Source organism: Lissotriton vulgaris, chromosome 5 (assembly GCF_964263255.1).
Source record: "Lissotriton vulgaris chromosome 5, aLisVul1.2, whole genome shotgun sequence".
Taxonomy (NCBI): domain Eukaryota; kingdom Metazoa; phylum Chordata; class Amphibia; order Caudata; family Salamandridae; genus Lissotriton; species Lissotriton vulgaris.
This window is the reverse complement of record NC_141693.1, coordinates 1,953,174,033-1,953,184,798: the sequence shown is the minus strand read 5'-3', so window position 1 is coordinate 1,953,184,798 and position 10,766 is coordinate 1,953,174,033. Positions and strand designations below refer to the sequence as shown.

General features: G+C 42.5%; 1 long non-coding RNA gene across 1 annotated transcript in view; it reads right to left on the bottom strand.

The window, feature by feature from the left end:
• Positions 1-3,689: 3,689 nt before the first annotated feature.
• The window catches only part of LOC147717848 (uncharacterized), a 95,046-nt gene continuing 87,969 nt past the window's right edge, over positions 3,690-10,766 (bottom strand). Inside the window, exon 3 of the long non-coding RNA XR_015295824.1 lies at positions 3,690-4,455. This is a non-coding gene — a long non-coding RNA (uncharacterized LOC147717848). The remainder of the gene's footprint in view (positions 4,456-10,766) is intronic.

Genomic DNA, 10,766 nt, shown 5'->3' with positions numbered 1-10,766 from the left:
CTGCCTCAGGTATCTCTTTATCTACCAGAGCTAAGCCTAACCCTATGGCCTTGGCATGATCCATGAAGCACCCGGTGGCTCCCGAATCCAACATGGCCTTTATGTTTAGTGTCTTCCTTTGTACTTCCAGCCTCACATCCACGAAAAATTGCATAGCGTCCTGTCTCTCCGTTCCGTCCAATGAAGGGATGATGAATGTACTTGAAGGTCTCCCTTCCTCCACCTTCAAGCATTCTCGTTTCCCGACTCCTTTTCAGCTGCCACCACCGACACCTTTTTGTAATTGGTTCTGGTTTTGTTTCTGTTAGGGCATTCCCTAATGAAGTGTCCCTTTCTACCGCAATACAGGCATAAGCCTTTCTTTCTTCGGTATTCTCTTTCTTCCGTGGTTAATGGTGACCTCACTGCTCCTATTTCCATGGGTTCAGGTGTAGACTGGCTTGCCCCTTCTGACCCCCTGGGACTTTCATATCTTGGGGTTAACCGATCCTTTCTACGATTGTCACCCTTACGGTCACTCAGACGATGATCTAATCTCAGGACTAGGCTGATCATGTCTTCACATGTGGTAGGCTGAGGATCGATTTGGGCAAGTACATCCTTCATTTCGTCAGTGAGGCCATTATAAAATATTGCATGTCTTTTTTCTTCCGGCCAATCCGTTTCCGCGATAAGCCTTCGGAAATCGTTGAGATAGGTTATCAGGTCTCTAGTACCTTGTTTTAGTCCTAACAACTCCCTATCTGCTGTTAGTGTGGCTGACCTGCGATTGAATGTTTTTTCAAACTCCGCCTTAAAAGCCTCCCAGTCCCTTAACAAAGGATCATCCTTTTTTACCAGTGGCACAGCCCATTGTGCAGCATCCCCTGCTAAATATGAGAGTAGATAAGCTACTCTAGCGTGATTGGTGTTGAATACTTTGGGTTTGCAGGAAAAGTGCAATAACACCTGTGTAAGAAACACCTGCACTTTGCTGCTGTCCCCATGGAAACGTTCTGGAGGGGCTAGGGGGATCGGAGTGGGAACTTCCACTACTACAGAGGAGGCCTGCTGAGTACCCGCACTAAATGGGTTACGACTCAACCTATCCACTTGAGCCTGCAAAGCAGCAGTCTCAGCCCTTGATGCCTGCAACTCTGTTTGGACCAGCGCTAGGGCTGCTAAAATATCCTCGTTTGTGGACATGGTATCGTGAAATCGGGAGGACAATATGTCTTGGGCCGTTGATTCTGTCACGTCCAACGGTCCTCAGGATCTCACGATGCTCTGTACCGGCATCTCACTAGCCAGTGAGACGCTAGAGCCTCAGCCGAGAACTCCACTGAACAGGGAAGCGCCAGCCGACGCCACCCCTAGTCAGAAGCGGAAGGCTTCTATTGTACTCACCAGCCGGTAAAGTACGCTCGCAAAGGATACGCTGGAACTCCACGGAAAAGGGAAGCGCCAGCCGACGCCACCCCTAGACAGAAGCGGAAGGCTTCTATTGTACTCACCAGCCGGTAGAGTACACTCGAAAGGATACGCTGGAAACTCACGATCTCACCCAGATCAGGATCGGAACCAGAATCAACGGCGGCGTCTTCGGTTTCTTCTCCGGTAATGTTCTCTGCGCGTGTGACGTCATGACACGGGCGTCGCGCGCGTAGGACCTGGAATCATGGGAAATGTAGTTTATAGGTGTTAGATCGCGTCTCAAGGCAGGGTTCGCGCCTAACCTCCGCTATGAGATCTGACAAACCTGGTAAGTAGTTTCAGTTTTGCTAAGATCGTATTTCTGCAATTTTGCACTTATTCGCGGGGCGCGAAGTTGTACTGGGAAGCCGCTAACTCACGCGAACAGTGCGAACAGTGCGAGCAAAATCCGCTGCTCGCGGATTTGCGGATTTTGCGGGAGATTCGCGAATCTCGCGGATTGCGAATTTACCGAAAATCCGCAAAATCCGCGAGCGAAACGGATTTTCCGCCCATGCTTATGGATATCCCTGCTGTAGGAGCCAGGGACTGGGTGGGAACTTTATGTACGTGGCCTTGGTGCAAAAATCAATGAAATATGCTAAAAGAGAAATAAACACAGCTCTGATTGTAATTCCCTGATAGACTCTTCTCTGCATGATTTGAATAATCGTTTAGCAGCACTTCATAGAGTTTCTACAAGAGTATATATACATAAAACTATTTGTTTGCTTTGAAATTAATATCTTTAAATAATATTTATAATAAGAAAGATTACGGTAATGGATGTTGTTTGCTTGTCGATGGTCAGATTTCAGCATCATTTCACTAGTTAATTAACAGCTATGAAGCAACAAGTTCTTCCAAAACTATGAGCGTGAATGCAATGTGTGCTTTTAACGGGATTGTATCAGTCTTTCACCTGGCAATGCCTTTGTCTGAGAATGACAAGTGCTGGAATGGACTGAAATCCATTACCATAAGAAGTATTTTGGTGGAGTAGGTTACAGAGACGAATCTCAGTCCATTTCAGCAGCGGCCTTCTATCTACTTCTCAGTGGGAACAAAAAGCCCACCTCGAACAAACAAAATCCACAACCACCTACAGACGCTAATTGACTATCTCATGTGCAGAGCACATAGTGTGCATTAAACAGTCTTTCCTGAAGTTTTTTCTACACCGACTCTGTAAAGCAATATGTGCGAAATTAACAGCCTTACTGGCTATGTTACTGCTGGGCATGGAACTATACGTGTACACTAGCACAAACATCATATGTAAATGTACAGAAGAGAAATAACAATGTTGTCATTTGGTACCTTCCGAGGCCAATAAAATACACAAAATAATGAGAGAAGTACCACGTTGGACTGCTTTTCGACTACCACCACCTCGTGCAGACTACTTGAAGTTTTCCCACCTTCCAAGACAGGCAAATTTAAGCAACTTAACAATTTAACCTTAATGATTCCATGATACATTTGCTCCACTAAAAGACACTATGGTCTGTGGGATGGCTAGACAATCACACAAATGCTTGCATTTTCTGATGAGTTAAGAAAGATGCGGGCGCCATGAGCGTGCACATCGACTGTCCGGGCTCAAGCTGAGATCGCCAGAGAAGACACGCCGTGAGCGGGCACATCGACTGTCTGGGCAAGTTCACATCTCCTGTCCCCCTTCGGACGCAAAATCCACAAAAATGTATCTCGCCAAGGCGAGCAGCACATGCACTGCGTCGCTAGGCGAGACCTAAAATTTGAGACAGTTGGGGCGTTAGATGAAAGCAGAGGGAGATGGGGTGTCTGTGAAATTGAGCATTTGACACTTGACAATTTAATTAAGTGCTGAAACAAGACATAGAAAGCAGATTAATTCAAAATATAAAACATAGAATATAATTTTATGGAAGAATATCAAATTCAAAATAATGTGTATGGGTGGGAATGCATCATCAAAGTGCATGGGTCCATCGCAAATAATTCATTGAGGGGTGAGGGGACATGTTGTCCTGAAATATTAGGGGAGAAAGGAGGGTGAGATACTGCACTGAGGGACGGCACAATGACCAATTGTTCCCACCTGCGATCAAAACAATATACATCCAAATGTAACTCCGCAATGAAGGGTCCCACACTGAAATAAGAACCATTAAAGTTAAAACAAAGTATTACATATTGATTTCCTCCTAAAAATAGAAGTTACTAAAGAAAAAAAGAGAATAACACTATTTATTGAATTAGCAAAGTATTACTTTTAATACTTTTTCAATGCTCTTTTGGATAAAATACATTTCTAATATTTAGGTCAATATTTTGAAAATGCAGCATACAGTGAGTAACATTACAATAATGTAATAGTGCAGAACAAGGCATTTTGGTCCCGGTCTATAAGGAGCTTTGGAAAATCAAACTACTTAATAATACTGCACAACAATATATTAAGTGCAAATAGGATGTCAACGTCAAAATGATATATTTGACATAGAAACAGAGGCATGCAAGAAACTACTTTATTGCATTTGGATTGTCAGTGTTGTGGTCTTCGAAGCTAAGTGGACAAAACTAAGAAACACGAGAGCATATCTTGTAACTTCAGTGGGATCTAAGGCTAGCCCCATGGTAGTCTAATGAGTTGAGCTCCATTTCAGCCACCCTTCAGCTCTCCCCTGCCTTATAGCTACATTGTTTCCAAAATGTCAAGTCGAACGAGAAAGCTACCAAATAAGCTTTAACAAATCACTGATTTCTTTGTCACTGTTGAGGCCAGCAGGGCGGATGGTGTCAGCATGGGGATCCCTCAGAGGAATGTCATCAGCAGTGTAGCCATCAGGGTCACCAAGCCCACCATCAGGGAGGGTTTTGTCAAGGAGCCGGCGTTACAGAGACTGCCCAAGCAGCAGGAGTTGGAAACAGAAACCTCTATCCCATTATAGGATTCCGTGGCAGAGGACAGACAGGTAAAGATACCCAGACAGCCTTTACCCTTTACACTGACGCCGACTAGTGCAAAAGGAGAGAAAAAGAGATGATCAATTCTGAGGTTTCACAACAAGGCATTGGTTCTGCTTTATTGGGATGCGACAATACGGGGACCACATGCCTTTGTCATGGAGAAATACTTTGGCTAGGAAAGAATCAGTCACATCAGTCGCCACAGTTAGTCGCTTCACATTCACTTGTTTAATCTCACATTATATAATGTGCATTGTCCCTTTGAAAGGCAAAGGTCCGAAGAGATAAACATTTATTTAAATTAATTCATTAAAAAAAACAGTCATCTTTTGAGCCAGAGTATATATCTGAGAAAGAAGACCCAGTCAGCATTTTAAAGAATGACTGCTGTACATGCAGAGAGAAAGTTATGAAAAAGAAATAAGGAATTTCAAAAACAACTACAAAATGTAAATGCTAACTCTTCATGTTGCAATATGAAGTAAATTAGGATGAGTGCTCCACAGTTGCTTAAAAAGGCTGCTTTCTGGCTAAGGTCTGCTGTGTCACCTTGTCTTTAGGGTGACAACCTTACTCCAGATCATAACAGCCACAAGCTTCAGTCCTGAACTTTTCACCTATGAAGCATTGATTTCATGTGGGTTGGTCTAATTAATTTAGCGAAAGCAAAGCAAGACTCCAACACCCAAAATGCATTAGGAAAGCACACAAAAGTCCAGGTCCAAAACAATGCCCATAGTGACACTGGAGTGATGTGGACACTTCACTTACTTCCCTTAGTGAAGCATTGGCCCTGACACTTGGTTATATCAACAGAAAACATCACTTCTAATTTAACAAGTTCAGTTAGGCACAAGTGCATGTCTACACAGCTGCAGTTTATCACTGATCATTCTTTCTCTAATACTGTTGTATGCCATAATATACAATATGAGCAGGGATCTATGACCCCCAAGTGACCTTGTGTCAGGAAATGAGGTCTCAGGTTTGAGCATGATTGTGGGAGTGTGATTTGCTGTAAATGAGTTGGGGGGCTGCAAGACAAGTGCCACATCTGGTGTACCCCTGATGGTGTAACTGCAGCCTCTGTAGCTGAGGCAGCAGGGTGCTCTGATTGGCTGTCTGCCTGTGGGGCGTGGCGGTGACTGAATGATATGAGAACGCTGACCCCGCATTTGGTCAGTTCAGATGTTTGCCCGCCTCTCTCCCGTTCCACTTTCCACTGCGCCCCTCCTCTTTGTGCAACTGCTTCTTGGCCTCATCTTTTACACCGTTTTCCAACTCAACTGCTGTTTCCCCTGTCCCTTTTCTACCACAGAAGCTACCTTAACGATGTTGTTGTTGCTGTCTGCCTGTTCCTTATGTCTCTAAGATTCACCACTGTCCTCCAGCACTCACACACACACCGTCTATCCCTCAAGCTTGAAAACTCATCGCTGCCGAGGGCGTGGCTTGCGCGCCGCTTCAGCATGGCGTGTCGCGCTTGAGCTCCGAGGCGAGAGTGTCCCGTCGGAGTTTCTCCTCCGCTTCCTGACTGCCCCTTCTCAAAGAAACGGCATTTCTTTCCGCCGGAACATGCAAGGAGTTACTTGAAGGCATTTTCGGCAAATTCTGCCGACGGCTGCATGTCTTCTCTGCCAAGCTGCTGTGACGCTCGATTCCCTCACGGACGGCCGCCATTTTCCCGCTTCTGACGGAGCCGGCATCTTCTCTTCAGAGGTGCCGCCTTGGATACATTATTGCCGGCTGTGGTGGTTTTTCCAGGACATTTTCTCTACGGTGTCTGCAGTTGGTAACATTTCTTTCTTTTTTCTGCTATTTGTGCTGCTTGGCTGGATATTATGTTGCCCACGCTCTGATTTTCTCAGAGCAGGTCTCTGTTGCTGGTGCTGCTTTGTTTTTTCCTCACGATGTCTTGGCTGTGACCTCTTGCTATATTTGAAGCTCTGATTTACAATTTTGGGCCTACCCTTCATATAAGTCCGCCGCTGTCATTTATTTTGCGCTCATTACGCTCAGTGTGCTGTATTTCCCTTTTTTTGGTGCAGACTACGCAGTTTTTGTCCTCCTCTTTTCCTCAAGTGGCTGTGCATTTTTTCTTGAAGGCTGTTACTTCATGGCTGCAACTATGGGTCGTTCCTCAAATAACAAAGACTCAAAGGATGTTGGCACTTCGCTTAAAAGACTTAAGCCATTGTCCCCTACGCCTGAGTCCGCTCAGTCAGACACTAACTCCACTCTTGACACAATATTAACGCGCCTTAATGAAGTGCATGATATTGCACAGTCAACAAAGACTAATACGGATTTACTGCAAGTGGAGGTGTCTGCTATCAGGAATGATTTCAAAGCCCTTTCTCTTCGTGTGCTGGCCACGGAGTCACGTATCAGTTGTGCAGAAGATAGTATGCAGAAACAATCCAAGTCCCTCAGCCACTTGGAGCGCTCAATGGCGGCATTGAGAAAAGATCTCACTGAGCAGGAGGACCGTAATCGTAGATCTAATCTGCACATTTTTGGTCTGCCGGAGGATGCAGAGAAATCATCTTCGTCTATGATTGATTTCTTATATCATTGGCTTCCTGACACCTTACAAATCTCATTCCAGAGAGAATTTGAGATAGAAAGAGCACATCGTGTTCCAACGTTTCGTTCTAAGTCGGCAACCCAGCCAAGAGCAGTAATTTTTAAGCCACTGCGGCATCAACATACAGAACAAATTCTTTCTCATATGCGGAAGGCTAAAAATGTCGTCTGGGAAGGACATCGAATTTCAATCTCTCAGGACTTTGCCAGGGATACAGTCATAAGGAGGAAGGGCTTCCTTAATCTTCAGAAACGTCTTTCTGAGATGAACATTCCCTTTTCGTTTTCTGGTCCATCGAAATTCCGCATTACTTTCAAGGGTCGTTCCAGAATTTTCAATGAGCCGGCTGATTTAGCTACATTCCTGGACAACCAGATGGAGATACAGATGGAGATTCAAAGAGCGACATCGCAGGATCCTGGTGCCTCGGACACTTGAACTGTTTCCTTTTGTCTCCTTGATGGTGGTTTTCTGTATTCCTATGTTTCTTCATCTCTCTCCTGCTGATCCTATATTACGTTATTGATTTCTAACTCCGTTGCTGAAGCTTTTCCATTCTGCTTCATGTCTGCACTGTCTTCTCTTTGTTTCCGCTTTCATTGTTGCTGTTTATTTTTCTATTGATTTCTCTGTCTTCTATTTCACCCCTCTCCTTAGCATATCTTCTTTCTGTATTCTCTTCTTCTTTCAGAGTCATGTGGTTTACTCTACTTATCTATTTCATTTTCTCCTCTTTGTACTCTTTCTACTCTGTCTCTATTGCTGGCTTTTTAGTCAGTCATTATTTCAGTTTCATTATTTTGTCTTCAGCTCTAGTGGTCTATATTCCATGTCAATATTCATCTCAGAACAGTTTTTCATTGTTTGATGCTTGTCTATTAATAATAGTTGCCTTTTTCTGATATGTATCATTTCTTCTCTTTCTTTTTCGCTTTCTATTCTCCTATTTTCTTCCTTTCTTTTCTTATATTTTTATATGTTCCTGCACTTTCAATTTCAATTACATATTGTAAGTTTTATGCAATTAAGGATTGTTCATTAATTGAATGTTTCCTTTTAGGATGCACTTAGTTATCTTCATGGAATTGTGTATTTTTCATACTTTACCACATTGTTTTTATTCATTATCAGATTGTCTAGTATTAATACATAGTATAGGTATGACTCTTAATATTGGTTTATTAACTCAGTGTGACTGTATGGATTTACTTGTTGCATTGTTCTTGTTTATCCTATTATGCTGATATTCGTTTCTATTTTTATTGTTCCCATTTCCTACTGTAATGCCATCAACTACGTACTTTATTGGGGCTATTGATATCAATTATTATTCCTCCTTTTACGGGTCCCTTGCTCGCCTTTCCACGTTCTCCCTAGTATGAATTTGGTCTTTTTTAGGCCTCCCCTGCTGGTTCTTCTCTCTCTTCTCTCTCTTCTCTTTTCTTCTTTTCTGTCTTTTTTTCTATTTCGGATCCCCCACATGGATTCTCCCTCTTCGTTCCTTATGTTTGCTGGTTGGTTCCTTGTCTCTGTGAGGTTGGTTGTTTCTCTGTCTTCCATGGTGTCTTTTCTCTTTTTTTATGTACTTCCATGCCGGGTTTGAATGTTTTATCCCTTAATGTTAAGGGTTTAAATCATCCGGTGAAGAGGTCAAAAGTCTTGGATTATTGTAAATCTCTTTCTTCGGACCTGATCCTTTTTCAAGAGACCAAGGTCTCTACCAGAGAGGCGTTATTTTTGAAGAAGGATTGGGTTTCTGATATTTGCTGCTCTGATGCCTCTGGCAAACAAAATGGGGTTGTTACATTAATTTCGAAGAATTCAGGTTTATCTATAATTTCTTCTGATCATGATTCTGAAGGTCGTTGGTTGTTAACTAAATTGACTGATGGACATAATGATCTTTATGTGATGAATATTTATGCCCCTAACATTGACGATCCGACCTTTTGGAAGTCGATTACCAAAAAATTAAATGATACCCTGCATTCTGGGAATCTTATTGTTGGTGGTGACTTTAATTTACCGATGGATCCCATTTTGGATAGGAATTCAGCTTTTTAGTTTCGTCCTCCAAAATCCCACAAACAAATGCTTAACATGTGTTCCTTCACTCAGCTTCAAGATATATGGCGTCTTCACAATCCCACTGGTAGTGACTTTTCTTTCTTTTCTTCACCTCACTCTTCCTTTTCTCGTATTGACTATCTACTTGTTCACTCTTCTCTTGTTTTGTCCTCCTCTTCTCCGCTTATTCATCCTATTTTGATTTCTGATCACGCTGCGGTTACTTTTACTTTGTCATCCTTTGCTCCTAAATCACGTGCTCGTTCCTGGAGATTAAATACAGAAGTTTTGCATGATACTACTCAGGTTTCTGAATTCTCTAAGGCTATAGAAACTTTTTTCCATGAGAATGAAGGTTCAGTCTCTTCCCCAATCGTCCTCTGGGATTCGTTTAAATGCACTTTCCGTGGTCAGGTTATTAAATGTATGTCCAAACGGAATTCTGCTATTAAAAAAGAGCTTACAGATTTATCAACTGAAATTAAAACTCTGGAAGCCACCTTTAGGCAATCTAAGGATGCATCCTGTTTACAATTAATAAAACAACAAAAATACAAATATAATACTATCGTTACCAAAAGAGCCCATATTGGAGTACAAGTGCAGAAATCCAAAAAATTACTGTTAAAGAATCGAGCTGGGAAGATTCTTGCAGCTACATTAAAATTTCAAGATTTCTCATTTAAGTCCTCTCAAATTTCTTCTATTACTGACCACTCGGGATCTAAAAAATTCCAAACTGGGGAAATTCTTGAAGTTTTTCGTGATTTTTATAATAACTTATATACTCCTTCTAATCAATCCTCTTTTGAGCAGTGTCAAGATTTCTTAAAATCGGTTCCGGTGCAGTCGGTTTCTGAAGATGATCGTACTTTTTTAACTAGGCCGATTTCCCCTGAGGAAATTGTTACCGCAATTAAAGCTACTCGTTCTGGCAAGGCCCCGGGCCCTGATGGTTACCCTATTTTATTTTATAAAACTTTTCTCCCTGCGCTTGTTCCCAAATTGCAATCTGTCTTTGATTCTTTTGTTAAAGATGGGTCTGTCTCTGGTACTGCGGCTGAAGCTACTATTGTAGTGATCCCAAAAGAAGGGAAGGATCATTCGGATCCCAAAAACTTCCGTCCTATTTCTCTTCTCAACATGGAAGCTAAGATTTTTGCCAAAATCCTGGCCAAAAGATTAGAATCCTTTATCCCGCATCTTGTTCATTCCTCTCAAACCGGTTTTGTGAAAGGTCGTCTTGCGCGCGATAATATACGCACTTTTTGTCATATTCTTGGTTCAGCTAAACGGTCTCAACTCTCTGCCGCGGCCTTGGCCCTTGACGCTGAAAAGGCCTTCGACAAGGTCTCTTGGCTGTTTCTTCGTGCTGTCTTGTTTGCACACAACCTTGGTGACTCCTTCATTAATATGGTAATGTCCTTATATTCTCAACCTAGAGCTAACATTAGAGTTAATGGTGCTACGTCTTAATTTTTTAATCTTCGTCAGGGCACTAGACAAGGTTGTCCTTTATCTCCACTTTTGTTTTTATTATCTATTGATCCTCTTCTCAGACTAATTGAGTTACACCCAGACATCAAAGGTTTTTCTTTTGGGCCTCACTGTATTAAAACTGCTGCCTACGCAGATGATGTTCTTATTTTTTCAGACGATATCACCTTGGCGATTCCTGCTATTTCAAATACCATTTCCCTCTTCT